Source organism: Cryptotermes secundus, unplaced genomic scaffold (assembly GCF_002891405.2).
Source record: "Cryptotermes secundus unplaced genomic scaffold, Csec_1.0 scaffold639, whole genome shotgun sequence".
NCBI classification, from domain to species: domain Eukaryota; kingdom Metazoa; phylum Arthropoda; class Insecta; order Blattodea; family Kalotermitidae; genus Cryptotermes; species Cryptotermes secundus.
The window spans coordinates 553,595-570,683 of record NW_019743157.1 but is presented as its reverse complement, the minus strand read 5'-3'; the positions used below and the strand labels follow the sequence as shown (position 1 = coordinate 570,683).

The following is a 17,089-nucleotide window of genomic DNA, read 5'->3' as shown; positions in this document are numbered from 1 at the left end:
ACCCTGAATTTATTGATAATGAAGCATCTGTCTAGCAGTTCACTCACTCTCATAGAACTACTAAGGACTGGTATGCTATATCTTGTTTTTGTTTATGAGAATTCATGTTGAAGAGTAATCACATGGTTACCAATATTCAGTTCAGTTTTCACTGATTTTATTTGTCTTTGTTTGCTTGGCTGCCCATTCACCCTATATAGCTGGCATGTCCAACGCGTCGATCTCGGGACGATTTTTGGTCCATCTCATAGGCCTATAAGGAAATTATACGTGAAAAGTATGTAAATTCACTTGTAATATAATATGATTATATTCAGATTTTGAAGGGAAAATACGTGTTAAAGTAGTCTGTACTTCCAATGTATGTTGCTTTTACAACAAACATCATGTGTCGTGTTATTTTTACCAATATTTTTTCTTAAAGCGAGGTACGATGATAGGAGGGGGTGGTAGAACGCAGGCAGTTTTGACACTAAAAAGTCGATCACAACCTGTTTGAAGTTGGACATCGCTGCTATATAGTGTTGAAAGATACATCGATTAAGAATAATAAATTGAAAATAATGTGAAAGGAAGGGCTCATGGCCTAATGTGAGTTACTTCTACGGTATTTGCCTGGAGGAACTGATGAAAATCACCAAAAAACAAAGCCATGGTAGCTGCTCTCCTCGCCCGGATAATGTGAGTTACTTCTACGGTATTTGCCTGGAGGAACTGATGAAAATCACCAAAAAACAAAGCCATGGTAGCTGCTCTCCTCGCCCGGATAATGTGAGTTACTTCTACGGTATTTGCCTGGAGGAACTGATGAAAATCACCAAAAAAACAAAGCCAGGATACCTGCTCTCCGCGCCCGGATTTTAGCCCGGGATTTCCTTGTTACGAAGTAGATGTGCTACCCATTCAAACTCAAGAGTTCGCTATGGGGGGAGGGTGGAGTCCAGTTGGGTCCACTCACCACGGCAGCGACTGATTGGCCTATTGTAGCCTGCCCCGACTGATTATGATGATGGAGAATTTGGTGGAATGAAGATTGGCAGGGGAAACCGAAGTACTCTGAGAAAATCAGCCCCAGCGCCACTTTGTCCACCACAAATCCCATTTGACCAGACCCAGGATCGAACCCGGGCCGCCGCGGTGGGAAGCCAGCGACTAACCGCTTGAGCTATGGCGCGGCCTAAGAAACTCAGATTTACTCGTATGTGGGTTTATTGAAGTGATAAGTCGTAGTAGCAGGCGTGACCAGAGTGGTTTGAACGGCTGCTGTACTGCGATGTGGAAAGCAAATGGAAAAACTACCACATTATCACTTTTCCTGGATAGTCTCTTTCCAAAAACAGAGATACCATATATGCGAGATGTTTCCTCTGGAGGCAAAACAATCCGGAGGTAAACTACTCCCCCAATCGGATCTCCGGGGGGGAGTGTTTCTAGAGGAAATGTCATGCAGGCGTTACAACAAGAAAAAGTGCGAAGATCAGAAGAAACAGCATGGATACAAGATTGGAACATGGAATGTCAGGACCTTGAATCAAGCAGGAAAATTGGAGAATTTGAAAACGGAAATGCAGAAGAATGAAGTGTCTGTGCTAGGTGTCAGCGAAGTGCGGTGGAAAGGACAAGGTGAAATAAGAAGCGGTGATTATACAGTGTATTATTCCGGAGGTGAACGGGCTGAAAGAGGTGTGGCAATAGTGGTGCATAAAAGTGTAGTGAGGAGTGTTGTTAAGAAGATTGCTTGTAATGACAGAATTATTGCTCTGAAGTTAAAGGCAGAACCGGTAGATATACTGATTATACAAGTGTACATGCCAACATCAGAGTATGAAGACGATGAAGTGGAAAAAGTGTATGACACAATTGAAGAAATTCTTCAGGAAGATGGAAGAGGAGACACAAACAGCATCATATTGGGAGACTGGAACAGCATTGTTGGAGATGAACCATATCAGAATATTGTTGGATCACATGGACTAGGAAGACGGAATCACAGAGGTCAAATGCTTATTGACTTTTGTGAACGAAATGGATTGATTGTTACCAACACTTGGTTCAAGAAGCCAAAGAGAAGAATTTACACATGGAAGGCACCTGGGGATTGGAAGAGGCATCAGCTGGACTACATCCTTGTGAAACATCGATTCAGAAACAGTGTGAAGGATGTGAAGACGCTTCCTGGGGCAGACATTGACTCTGACCACAACTTGCTGGTTGCCAAGTTCCGAACCAGGTTGAAGAAAATTATAGGATTTCGAAAGCGCAGACCCAGATGGGATTTGGAGAAGTTATATGCTCAAAGACAAAGCGTGCAAGAGACTCTAGAAGAGAAACTCGGTGCAATTGAAGGTGAAAGCGGAAATGCTGAAGCGCAGTGGAACGATATAAAAGAATGCATGTTAGATACTATCAGTGATTTGGTAGGTAAAGTTGAGAAGATAGCAAGAAAACCATGGGTTACACAGGAGATGATGAGTAAAATGGAGGAGCGAAGGAAATGGAAGAATGTCAACAATGAAGAAGGCAGGAGGAAATACAGGAGACTGAGGAATGAATTGAAAAGAGCCACGGACAGGGCCAAAAAGGAATATCTTGAGAAGATATGTAATGAGATTATGGAATTTCAAAGAACAGGCCGTTATGATTTGATGTACATGAAGACAAAAGAACTAGGATGGAAAGAGAATCATGGGATTCAAAATGTTGGCATCGAAGACTCCCAGGGGAATAGAATAGTAGATCAGAGGCAAGTGCTGAAAATTTGGGAAAATTATATTTCAGAACTATATGATCGACCTAATCGGCCAGAAACCTTAGAAGTTGAACCGGAAGAAGAAGTAGATACAGACGAGAAAGGACCATATATTTTACAAAGTGAGGTGGAAAAAGCTATCAAGGAAATGAGGAAGGGAAAGGCTACAGGAGATGATGATGTACCTGGAGATGTGCTCAAGTTACTGGGAGAAGGTGGTTTGAAAACACTGACAAAACTAATGAACACCATATATGAAAGTGGAGAGTGGCCCAAGGACTTTACAGAAGTTACAATGATTGCCTTAAAGAAAAAGACAAAAGCTACAAAATGCAGCGACCATCGCACAATAAGTCTTATTGCACATACAGCAAAGATAATAGCAAAGATACTTAAAAGAAGAATTGAAAGGAAAATAGAGGATGTACTTGGAGAAGATCAGTTTGGATTTAGAAGAGGAAAAGGAACCAGGGATGCAATTGGGATGATGAGAATTATAGCGGAACGAACTTTGGAGATAGATGAAGAACTGTGTGTTTGCTTCATAGACTGGCAGAAGGCATTTGACCGGGTAAACTGGACCAAATTAATGCAGATCCTGAAAGAAACAGGTATCGATTGGCATGAAAGAAGATTGATTAGCAAATTGTACATGGATCAGAAAGTTAGAGTACGACTGGACAGGGGGGAGACAGGAAGTGTGCAGATTGGAAGAGGAGTTCGACAAGGATGCTGTTTATCACCAATTCTGTTCAACTTGTACAGCGAATGCCTTACCAAGGAAGCTCTGGATGGGCTCGGTGACTTCAAAGTAGGAGGGCAAATTATTCAAACTGTGAAATATGCAGATGACCTTGTGTTAATGGCTAAGGAAGAAACTGTGCTACAGGGCATGATTGATAGACTAATTGAAATTGGAAGGTGCTATGGCATGGAAATGAATGTGGAGAAAACAAAAGTAATGAAAATTTCGAGACAACCAACCCCAGTCACAATAAAGATAGACCAAAAACAAGTGGAGAATGTGAAATGTTTTAAATATTTGGGTAGCTTGTTAACAGATGATGGAAGGTGTACTTGTGAAATTAAATCCAGGATTGCCATGGCAAAAGCTGCATTTAGCAAGAAGAAGAATCTTTTTACCAGCAAATTGGACTTAAATTTGAGGAAGAAACTAGTGAAATGCTACATTTGGAGCATAGCTCTGTATGGGGCTGAAACATGGACACTTAGGGCAGTAGATCAGAAACATCTGGAAAGTTTCGAAATGTGGTGTTGGAGAAGAATGGAGAAGATCAGTTGGACCGATTATGTGAGAAATGAAGAAGTGTTAATTAGAGTCAGTGAGCAGAGGAATATCCTACATGAAATAAGAAAACGGAAGGCTAATTGGATTGGTCATGTTTTACGCAGAAACTGCCTTCTAAAAGAAGCTATCGAAGGAAAGATAGATGGGCGGATAGAAGTGACAAGAAGACGAGGAAGAAGACGTAAGAAGATGCTGGATGACCTTGGGGACAGAAGAGGATACTGTCATTTGAAGGAGAAAGCTCTAGATCGCATTAAGTGGAGGAATTGTTTTGAAAGAGACTGTGGACCTGTCGTCTTGACAGATTACTGATGATGATGATGATGAAGTCGTAGTAAATAAGCTACGGTATTTATTTGTTTCCGTACAGTTTATTTGAGGGCACACGGTAGCATAGTTGGTTGAGACATTATGCTACAAGCCTGAAGGTCGCAGGTTCGGGTCCCGGTGAGGTTGATTTTTTTTTCGATTTATATAATCCTTCCAGCCTCACTATGACCCTGGGGTCGACTCAGGCTTTAATAGAAATTAGTACCAGCAATCTTCGAGGGGCGGCCGGCCCATAAGACTGACAACTCACCGCCATCTGTGAGCCGATTGTCTAGAAAATGTGGGAGCCTCGACTTCTCACAACCCTATGGGCCTCCACTGCCTGTTAACAAGGATAGCGTTACCTTTTTTACCTTACCGTTTATTTTAAGAAAACTTTAAACTTAAAATGGATACTTTAAGTGGATGCTGAATCCTGCTGTTTCAGTTCAGACGACTATAAATTCAAAATCGCAACTAATCAAATGTCGATTATAATTAAGAAAGAATAAATAAATCCACTAAATCAAGAAGCGAATTGTACTGTCATACCTATGAGGCAATACTGAAACCATTGCTCTTGCATCTGTTCCTCAGAGAAGTAAATGCAGCCCTCATAATCAAAAACATTTCCTTAATATGCATGATATAATTCTTTACCCACACTCCTTAATGATTTTCCATCAAAACGACAACAAATGCATTTTTTCATTCTCTGTCCAGCCCCCATTGTTACAGTATACAGTGAATTTCCTAATCACAAACCACAGAATTTCCTCAGTGTAGGCTTATCGAACTCTCCGGGTTATGACCACTTCAAAAGTGTTGAGAAAATTTATTTCATATAACGGGAACATTTTGCATAAGTGAAGATGGCCGGTACGTAAAGACATCCTTTGGAACACTAATAAAGTGATGTTATGAACGTCTGTAGATCTTGTACAGCGGTCTTTGTATACTTCAAGTTTAACCTTCAATTGTTCCAGTAAAACCAATGTAATTATGGTCCACAGTTGTGTTTCCTCGCTATGTACTTAATAATGCGTGTGTGTATCTGACATGGCCATAATACAAATACATTTCTTGCTAGTAATAGAGTAATTATTGTATACCAGACGATTCATTTAGACCCAGTACTATTTACACAATTTAAAACAAATAAAAAACTTCAAGGACTGTTTGAATATTACCATAAACGGAACGTCTAAACAGTCAGCTGCTGTCCTAATGTTTTATATCCCTCGAAGAACTACTGTTTAGAGACATGTGTTACGCCGGCACGCAGTAGCGTAGTTGGTTGAGACACTATGCTACAAGCCTGAAGGTCGCGGGATCGAATCCCGATGAGATGGATTTTTTCAGTTGACCTAATCCTTCCAGCCGCACTATGGCCCTGGGGGCGACTCAGCCTCGAACAGAAATGAGTACCAGGAATCTTGAGTGAAAGGGCGGCCAGCGCGTGAGACTAACAACCCCACCGCCATCTGTGAGCCGATTGTCTAGATCAGTGTTCCGCAGCCGGTGTGCCGTCACAAGGTGAAAGGTGTGACGCGAAGTTTTACCTATTGTAAGAAATTAATTGTCGAATTTTATTCGTTTAATTTTATCCCAGTTGCCGTGTTTCATATGCTTGTATTTTATTCTCAGCCACTGCACTGATTAAATAAGATGATGCTTGTTTATTCTTTATTACATGCCTTGATTTTTTATGTACAGTAATGTTGTATTCTAAGAAATTAAACGAAAATTATTTACTCACAGTTGTTGTTATATCATAGTTTTCATTATTGATTTATTTTTATTTTTCTCGCATCTGCGCAGCTTCTTTGATATGCTTGCCGCATGTTCTGTATACGTGCTTTTCCCTAAAACTGCAGGGATTAACATGGGTTTTCCTGTCTTTTATAACGTTGTTTTGGTATTTGCCCCTGTTTGTTAGAAGTTAGAGCTTCTTCAACTTTATGGCTTTCTTCCTGTAACGATGCACCCACCGATTGTTGGACTTCATTTAAAATTATAAATATTTCAAAAATAAGTCGGTATATGTGTCACTTCTTCCGTTTGAAGAATACAATTGTTTCTGTTCTATCACAGCTGTGCTCTGAAGTAGTTCGAAAATTGTGGTTGCTAGTTAGTCTTGCTATTTTCTATTACTATTAGACTACTTTATTTTTCAAGATGGATAAGTCTTTGCCATCTTCTCTGAAAGTTGTGCCGGACGAAGTACTAAAAGTCGTGAACCTCATCAAATCGCGGCCCCGAAATTCTCGGCTTTTTTCCTTTTTGTGTCAGGAAATGGAATCAGAATACACTACACTCCTACTACTACTACTACTACTACTACTACTACTACTACTACTACTACTACTACTACTACTACTACTACTACTACTACTACTACTACTACTACTACTACTACTACTACTACTACTACTACTACTACTACTACTACTACTACTACTACTACTACTACTACTACTACTACTACTACTACTACTACTACTACTACTACTACTACTACTACTACTACTACTACTACTACTACTACTACTACTACTACTACTACTACTACTACTACTACTACTACTACTACTACTACTACTACTACTACTACTACTACTACTACTACTACTACTACTACTACTACTACTACTACTACTACTACTACTACTACTACTACTACTACTACTACTACTACTACTACTACTACTACTACTACTACTACTACTACTACTACTACTACTACTACTACTACTACTACTACTACTACTACTACTACTACTACTACTACTACTACTACTACTACTACTACTACTACTACTACTACTACTACTACTACTACTACTACTACTACTACTACTACTACTACTACTACTACTACTACTACTACTACTACTACTACTACTACTACTACTACTACTACTACTACTACTACTACTACTACTACTACTACTACTACTACTACTACTACTACTACTACTACTACTACTACTACTACTACTACTACTACTACTACTACTACTACTACTACTACTACTACTACTACTACTACTACTACTACTACTACTACTACTACTACTACTACTACTACTACTACTACTACTACTACTACTACTACTACTACTACTACTACTACTACTACTACTACTACTACTACTACTACTACTACTACTACTACTACTACTACTACTACTACTACTACTACTACTACTACTACTACTACTACTACTACTACTACTACTACTACTACTACTACTACTACTACTACTACTACTACTACTACTACTACTACTACTACTACTACTACTACTACTNCCCTGTAACAGGCCGTGAAGGCCCATAGGGTTATGAGACGTTGAGGGTCCCACGTTATCTAGAGAATCGGCTCAAAGATGGCGGTAAGGTTGCCAGCCTTACGCCCCGGCCGCGTTTTACTCCCCAGGAAAATTATTTAATTAATTCCTGGTACTCGTTTCTATTAAAGGCTGCGTCGACCCCAGGGCCATAGTGCGGCTGGAAGGATTAGGTCAATTGAAAAAATCCAATGACCTCATCGGGTGCCTCAACCAACTACGCTACCGTGCGGCCCGGGTTCGATCCCGGGTCTGGTCAAGTGGGATTTGTGGTGGACAAAGTAGTGCTGGGGCAGGTTTCCTCTGAGTACTTCGGTTTCCCCTGCCAGTCTTCATTCCACCAATATCTCCACAATCACCCACACGTATCATCTGGGGCTGGTACAATAGGCCAGAAGTGGCCGCAGTACAAGGGACTTCTTAGTCCCACCCCACTAGCAATAATAAAAAATAATAATAAATACGCTACGGCGTGCCCCCCGGATAAAAGGTATCCAAAATAATATATATATATCGGAAACTTATTTTCATATACGTATCCGGTTTATTTCATCTAAAGGAAAACCCTGAAAGTGTTTTTTCATACCCGGCTTACGCGCATGCGCCGCCACATTTCCGCCACCATGTTAGGAATCACCCGGACAGAAAGATGGCTAAGAGATGGATCGGCAGAGGTGAACCAATTGCTTGGCCTCCTAGGTCACCAGATTTAACCCCACTTAATTTTTTCTTCTGGGATTATGTGAAGAACATTGTCTACCAGGTTAAGATCAACGATCTGCAACACCTGAAAGCCCGTATGAAGTCTGTGGCTATGGTAACACCAAACATGCTGGATCGTTTGGATATCTGTCCTGCCACCAAGGGAGCCCACGTTGAAATTTATTGAGAAAGTTATATACTCAGAAAACACTTCGATAGTTTCCCTTTGTAGTGGTGTAACCCATAAATATGTATAATAAAAGCTTTCTGAGATATAATTATTTTATTTTGGGTTCCTTCCATCCGGACAGCCTGTATTTTGCAGTCATACGTAGAAGGCTCATAACAGGGAGAATCCAGACAGACTGTTCCAGAAAATGCCTACGTCCCTTCCGAAGAAGCGTAATTTGTCTTCTGAAGTGTTAAGGAAAAGATTTGCGACACTTTCGGGAGAAGACAACGTGAACAGCACAGACTACCACATGACAATACTCGAAGGACGTTTGAAAATATTACTTAGCTATATGAAGTATATCATCACCATGATGACCCTCACTTTGAGCAAGTTCTCCAAGTGATTTACTGGGGTAATAAAGTAGTTAAGAGACGGTTTATATTGCTACAGTACATCTATCACAGCGCGACATTTAAAAATTTTGCTTAATAATTTATTGTGACTAAATCAATGAACGCTGTATTATTATAACGCATGCGCACTGTCAGTTGTGAAGCTTGAATGTCTGTATTAAGCGACAAGGGAGAGTTGGATAAAGTGGGCGTGGGAGACGAAAGATGGAAACTGGGAGAGCTCAGACAAACCGACAATAAATCAGTATATATATATATATATCGTATCACATAAACGCTGCTTGTATACAATTTACAACAGATGTCTTTACTTCACGCTACACGTATCGACCTTGAAGGTCATCCGTCTCTCTGTATATATATATACGCACGCGCGCGCACAAATTCTGACCACACTGTTACTGTGTGACTTCACATGTGTACGTGGGTGTATTTATTAAGGTTAGCCAATGTATCTTATATATTTAGTAATTGAATTGAAGTGTAGAAAACACATAAGGTAAAGTGGGGAAAAGGCCCCCAGATCAGTTAATCACTTACAGCTGTGCAATTATATGTCAGTAATATTCAAAACTATATTTCTCTTGTTACTACAACCTTCACAGTTTGAGAGACGTGCGGATGTTTATAAAATCTTTACTCTGATTCTCAGAGGGAACGTGAATTTGAGAAAAGGCAAAACGACGTTATCACCATATGGGCAGGGCATTAACTCAAATAAATCTTATAGAAATAAATATATATAAGGAATATAAACACCAGCAACACAATTATTAAATTCAAAGTCGAAGTTTTGTAAAACATTAGAAATAATATAAATAATATTTCTAAGGAAGGGGGAGATTTTGTCCTATGGCTGGAGAGCTATGTTGTGCTAAACAAGTTAATTTCGCTAAGAAAAATTACAGATTTCACTTATTTTAATGTAAAACTTGATAAAACGCAAAAATAAACATGGGTGGCGTTATTACACGAACTGTGGTTGTCGCATTCATCGCGGAATAAAGTTGAAGAAACCAGATGAAGAAGCCTTTTGTTATCCTCGCCAGAAAGAATGACGAACACGACACCCAGTCACATACAAGCGTTAATAACAATGGCTGCTTATTGTAACACTGAGACTCTTGACCTGTGACCGCGCGAATATTCAGGCGTAGGGGTAGGGTAGCAACTGACGCGATAACTATTCGAGCTCTCGCAGCCCGACCTCGACGGTTTCAATGTGACTTGTTGGACGTCATGCAGTGCTCACAGCAACTAGACGCCGTCGAACACTCTGCATTATTTTCACAGCTGCTTTTAACAAATTCTAGTGGCGTTATTGCCCCCCTTTACCCTATGAAGTTAAGAAAAATATTCTTCTCGGATTTGAGGTCCTCACACCGGCGGCTTTGAAGAGTACGGTCTTAGATGGCAACCCCATGCAATTCGGAGAGAACCCAATGTTTCGGGGGAATATATCGTCTCCATCTTGAGGGTTGAAAAGTAAACCAAGTAAGAAACCAGCAGAAGCAGGCCGCAAGCTGAACTGAATTTGCTTCCTTCTGGTGCTTTCTTGCATAGCTTACTATTCAACCCTGAAAATTGAAATTTCCTTCGAAACGTCGAGTCCTCTAAGAACTACGTGTAATCCAGGGGACTGTGCTCTTCAAACCTCTTAGTGTTTCATCCTGTTCATGACCGTAAAACTCCAGGAGTAGGCCTGTTGCCCTGTTCCAATTTTGCGGAATTTTCACCCAAGGGGCTTGAACTGTTACCAGCAAAAACAGGTTGGGAGGAAGAGCAAGTCCGTGACAGAGCCGCAGGAAACTAAACACAGTGATTAGATTGATTAGAGGCTGTGATTACGTGCCTACATGCCCATAGAGGTTGGGATGTTTTCTATTTTTTAATTAGTCTTAGCTGAACTTTAATAGGTCATATAACAGTTATTCATTTGGTAGTTAACGGTTCTAGACACTTATCAGTATTCCCTCCTAACTCGAAGGGGCAAAGCTTTTTGAGAAGCTGACAGTCACTCAGCTGATTAAGAACTTCTTTTCCTCTATGAAACCCAAATATGTTTCTATAAACTTGAAACTCGGTCCTCAAGGCCCAGAACGACATCCTATCCTGTCAGTTGAAACTGGTACATCGGCTCACGTACTGTTTCTTTAAGATCCGTTTTAATATTACCGTCCACCTACATCCATGTTCTACAATTCTTTTCCCCTCAGGTCTTTGAAGTAAGATTGTATACGCATTTACCGCGTGTATCAAACTTCGAGGTATCATACGTTTGCTAACATGCCACCGCGGCGGCCCGGGTTCGATCCCGGGTCTGGTCAAGTGGGATATATGGTGGACAAAGTGGCGCTGGGGCAGGTTTTCTCCGAGTACTTCGGTTTCCCCTTGCCAATCTTCATTCCACCAATTGCTCCACAATCACCCTCACCTCTCATCTGGGGCTGGTACAATAGGCCAGAAGTGGCCGCAGTACAAGGGACCTAGTCCCACCCCAACAGCAACAACAAAAATATTTAATATAGATTTATTTGCATTTATCTTCTGTATCTGGAAGCCGCCTCATCATTTCGTAATATCCGGATGGACCATACCGCGGTTATAAGGGACGTTGCTTTACGTGCCAGTGCTTTCGTCAGATTTGACAGTTATTTGTGAACTGTTATAGCACCGTCTTGTTCGTCTTTTCACAAATTATACATTTTGAATAGGTTATTCTGTCATGATGATGGAAGTAGTAGTTCTTCCGAAACGCTAGTGTGTTATCTACCGAACTAATGGCATCACATCTCACAAGATCGTGAAATTAACCTTCACCTCTTAAACTCAAATTTTTATCTCATTTTGATTTTGTTACGTTGATATATATGAAGAGATCGCCTTTGTGGTCTAGTGGTCAGGGTTCCTGGCCACAGATCCAGAGGTCCCGGGTTCGATTCTCGGCGCTACCAGATTTTCTGAGAAGTAGTGGGTCTGGAACGAGGTCCACTCAGCCTCGAGAGGATAATTGAGGAGATATTTCAGGGAAGTAGCGGCTCCGGTCTAGAAAACCGGGATTAACGGCCATGGGGATTCGTTGCGCTGACCACGCGACACCCTCTATTCTCTAAAGTTGGCACTATCTTGGCCGGGAAGCGGCGGTCGCCCGATCGGTATAGTTCGCTTGCGGACTCAAGCCACGGAGTTTATATATATATATATATATATATATGGAGACACGAGAAGAGCTCGGTCTTTTAGACCACAACACCGTGTAGTCTGTTGAAAGAGGAATATATGGCCTCCATCTTCAGAGTTGAATTGTAAGCCAGGCATGAAACCAGCACGAAGCTGGTAGCAACTAGAGCTTAATTTTTTACCGGACTACACGACGTTAGGCAGGCATACCAGAAGGCATCTCTCCATAACGACCACTGTAAGAACCACAAATCCAGCATGACAGGGGTTGTTTATATGAGCAAGTTCCTCTCTTCAGACAACGCAACTGAGGGACTGTAGCAGGCATAACGGTTCTAGTCGACCAAAGAAGTATATGGGATATAAAACAGATACTTCTAAGATGGATGCGTGGTGTGTTCTTACATGCACACAAATATTGAAAGCCATTTCTGGGAAAGAATAAGCAGTAATCTACATTTGGACATGCTACAAAATTGAAATTTTAAAATCTTGAGGGTCATGGTAAAATCTTCCAGCAAGATGGCACAACCGTATATTTCGGTGACAACTGGTAGCAAGCATTCATTCATTCATTCATTCATTCATTCATATATTCACCCATCAATGGCTGTAGAACTCCTTAGACTGGAGATCAGCCCATCGCCAAACCTCTACTTACACACAGGACAGCACAAACACAGAATAAACGCACACAGACATCCATGTCTTGAGTGAGTTTCGAACCCATGACCCCAGTGTTTCATAGGGCGAATACAATTCAGGCCTTAGACCTCGCAGCGAGTGTGATCGGCACAAGGAGAAAACACCAGATACATATTTTCCCAGTAGTTTGATGGGTAAATGAGGACCGATTCCTTGTCATCCCCGGTCACGTGATGTCACTCCAGTAGATGTCTCCTTCTGTATTTTTGTACAGGACAATATGAACTCAGATCACTCCTTCGATAAACAGTCCTCTAAGAACCTTGGCCTCATTTATGACGTATGTTCATTATCCCTCATTTGGAATCCTTCCTTGTGCCCTATATTTTTGTGACGAAATTAGGGCTTTGGTCTCACGCTAAACCCCTAACCCACACACTTAGAGGCTTGATACGTTTCGTCTGCCCCTACCCTTAGACGTGCGTATCACTATTGACTACCAAAGGATAGCATAGCTCTGCAAGTGATCAGAACACGCAGGCCTCGTCACTGCTTACGGTAGAAGCCAATGGGAAAGAAATGTCCTTAGAAATAGTTGAAAGAAACGACATGGGAAGCTACAGGTTCAGCCAATCAGCAAATAAATTTGCGCTTACTTGGCAAGACTGAATTACAGACTGACTGTAAAGCAGAACTGACATTGAAATTGTACACGTAAAATAAAAATAAATTCAACAGTTATAGGCAATTCAGTCTCTTTTTGTTCTAGCTTATCGCATTCTAAAAATATTTACATTTGAAATACTGTCATTCCACACGGAAACCCGGTTTATTTACACCGTTTTAAACTGAACTTCTGCTTCATCACTGATTAAACTTGTAATACAGTTGTAGTGACGTTTGAACTGGAATGTCTCACTTTTATGAATTTCCTCGTTAGCCTTCGGAGAATAGCTTTATTACAGCGATATATAGTCTAGTTTCTTCTGCCCCTTCTCACGTCGGGAATCTTACATGCTTTCTTAGAAACGGAGTTCCATATTGTGTTGAGATGAGGACAGTTTGATATTGCTGCCAAAATACATAATACTTCGTAGGCCATAGTGGGTTCGAATCCTACTTCTGACACCAAATTGTCACGTGTTTGGTATGTCACGCGACAAATAACTTCACGCCGTCTTGGATCAAGTGAATTTATTCCACTCGCTCTTACAGTTACACAATTCACAGTCTCACAATTACTGACATCGGCAGTATCACAAATACGTCTCCTGCTGGATTCACTGCCATTCACTCGATACAACTCAATAACAATGGACTTCAGCTCACTCCGGCGAATGTTAGACTGCAAATGACTTGTTATTCCGGTAATCCTCTCGTTATGCAGCTTCCGCACTGACAACACAGAAAACAGTTGCGTGTTAGCTACCACTGTTGCGTAACGTCGTGTTTACAGGCGTTGCTGGGGATCGCTACCAAGAGTTGTTTATTGCTGCGTAGTAACCGTGGTGTCCCCTGTTACGTCACCGCGGGGGAGGGCGACGGAGTGTTGACTGGCCTGTTACCGTAGCAGCGGCAGTTGCTCCGATGTGTTACGTCACCGCTTGAAGGAGGTGTCCTACATAGCGCAAATACGTCACAATATTAAAGTGGGTCGTAAAGAAACAGGATGGGAAGATCTGGCACAGGGTAGGGACCAATGGTACCCTTTTATGAACACGATAATGAATCGTTTGCTTCCATAAAGTACTAGGAATTTCTTGACCAGCAATTATTATGTTTTAATAAGGAGTCTGCTTCATGGAGTTAGTCCATCTTGACTCTTTATTTGTTCATCGACGCTTTCTCAAATGAACAGTTTACATGGCTTCCGTTTGTGCCATAATTTGAGAATGACGAACTTTAAAACTTGCCGAAGGAAGCGATCCGGCCTAATTTATTGTATTATGTTTATAATAGAAGTGAGGGAACTATTTTCCTAGTGCCTGTAATAATGTCTGTTCGGTCTATTCGTAGACAGAAAATTTTCACTTTAAATCTTGGAATTATCTTAACCCTACTTCGGTCGAATAAATAATACTAATAGAAATTTAAACATGTGAATTAACTTTCCGTTATTTGATGGGGTAGAAACCGCTGTTATATTCAGATTTCGGTTTTAACGAACGTCTGAACGTAATGGCGGCCCAGTTAATAACAAAAATTTGCTACATAAAACCACGTACAGGAAACACAAGGAATCCGCCCACATGTCTCTGAGAGACCACCCGATCGGTCAGCTCGGCTTGTACATCTGTCCCATCCGGACTACCGTTATCAAAGCAGAAGTAAAGAAACTAAACTCCGTCCAGTGTACATCATGTGGGAAGATCGTGTTTTCATATTGGTACCATACAAAGAATTTATCTCTTTAGTGATGACTTCTGTTCTGATAATACTCTGATTTTAACAGCAATAGCCTTGAAATAGTGCATGGGCATAGGTTCTAGGCGTCGTGTGTGTCGATTTTTTTTAATGCATTTAATGTTGTTCTTAACTATCGCAAATGGTTTTTGCTGTGCTTGGTTTGTATATCCTATCTTGTGTTGGTGCTGGTGTGAGGCACACGTGATCACACGTGTGGAGGCGGGGTCTGATACTTTCACCGTTGCTCTGCCAGTCGTAAAGTAAAAAAAAAAAAAGAAAAAAAAAAAAGTAAGTCTCTAATCTGAGAGTGTAAAATATGGTGGGACTGGGACCCTAAGATGACTGCGCTGGCGAGTACCAGCAGCACTTGTAAATAACAGACCCGTTCTCTCGTCAGAGAGACCGCCCCACATCAGCAGACCCGCAACTGTCTGACAGTAATAAAATTTTGTTAATAAACCCAAGATGGTTGCTTTACTCCAAGACAGACTGGCCGACTGACCGTAGGTCATAATATAACTCAGACTCAAGTGCTGATGCCCGGAGATAGTGACTAGCTCTAATGATTTGGCTCAACTCAGTAGGTCCCATCTGAATACAGGACAGAATCCAGCCTCCAAAACGTTATGTGTTTTAAATAAAAACAGGGCGGTGGACAGGGTCCAGAAACACGTTAATTATGGAAACATTATCACGTATTTCAACAATGCACGTAATCATCAGGAAATAGACCTTATTTGTGACCAGTCTTACTGGTTCTTGCACCAAATTAACAAAATAAACCTGACTTGTACATCCGTGGAATGCTACGGAAAATTGACCAGATGCAACACTGATACGCCTTACTAGCAGGTCAGACCGCTGCGTCGTACCTTCCGCGTCTTGAGTAACACACGAGGGCCGCTGACGCGTGCAGGTCACTCAGTCTGTCGGTCAGCTGTCGCCTAAAGCACTAATATGGTATTTTTAGTACACAATTTGTTCTGTCTGGATCTGTGATGCTAGTCGTATTGCACTGGGAGCTATTGCCTTAGTTTTCCCCTCGCATCTAATTTGCATGCTTTGAACATACCTTTCATTTTTGTTGCTTTAGAAGTGGCGATAATTGTTGGGTATGGAATCTGCTGAGACACGGCACATCAAATGAATGCAAAGTACGTGACAGTTAAGCGACAAGAGATACGTCACTCTCTGTAAAGCAACTCTCCAAACCCCCTCTACCTACTGCATGCGCAAGGTAATGATGTGATTAACCCTTGAAAGCTCAGTGGTTACTATGTGTATCACCTACTTTAACATACTAAAACTCTGCATTCTGCCCACAGAATGCATTTGTTTCATGTGGTTAGTACAATACACGGCGACAGTCTCATTAAGCAGCATTTACAGGCTGGTCTTTGTGGCGGAGACGTCACGTGTTTCCTGTGAGGTACGAACTGGATATTTATATATTATTTTGGCGAATATATATATAGACTGGCAGAAGGCATTTGACCGGGTAAACTGGACCAAATTAATGCAGATCCTGAAAGAAACAGGTATTGATTGGCATGAAAGAAGATTGCTTAGCAAATTGTACATGGATCAGAAAGTTAGAGTACGACTGGACAGGGGGGAGACAGGAAGTGTGCAGATTGGAAGAGGAGTTCGACAAGGATGCTGTTTATCACCAATTCTGTTCAACTTGTACAGCGAATGCCTTACCAAGGAAGCTCTGGATGGGCTCGGTGACTTCAAAGTAGGAGGGCAAATTATTCAAACTGTGAAATATGCAGATGACCTTGTGTTAATGGCTAAGGAAGAAACTGTGCTACAGGGCATGATTGATAGACTAATTGAAATTGGAAT

At 41.2% G+C, this 17,089-nt stretch overlaps 1 protein-coding gene across 1 annotated transcript in view; it reads left to right on the top strand.

Annotated features, from left to right (window-relative positions):
• Positions 1–17,089, top strand: part of LOC111873920 (bestrophin-2) — a 204,519-nt gene that overhangs the window by 118,321 nt on the left and 69,109 nt on the right. The gene's annotated exons all lie outside the window — the stretch shown is intronic.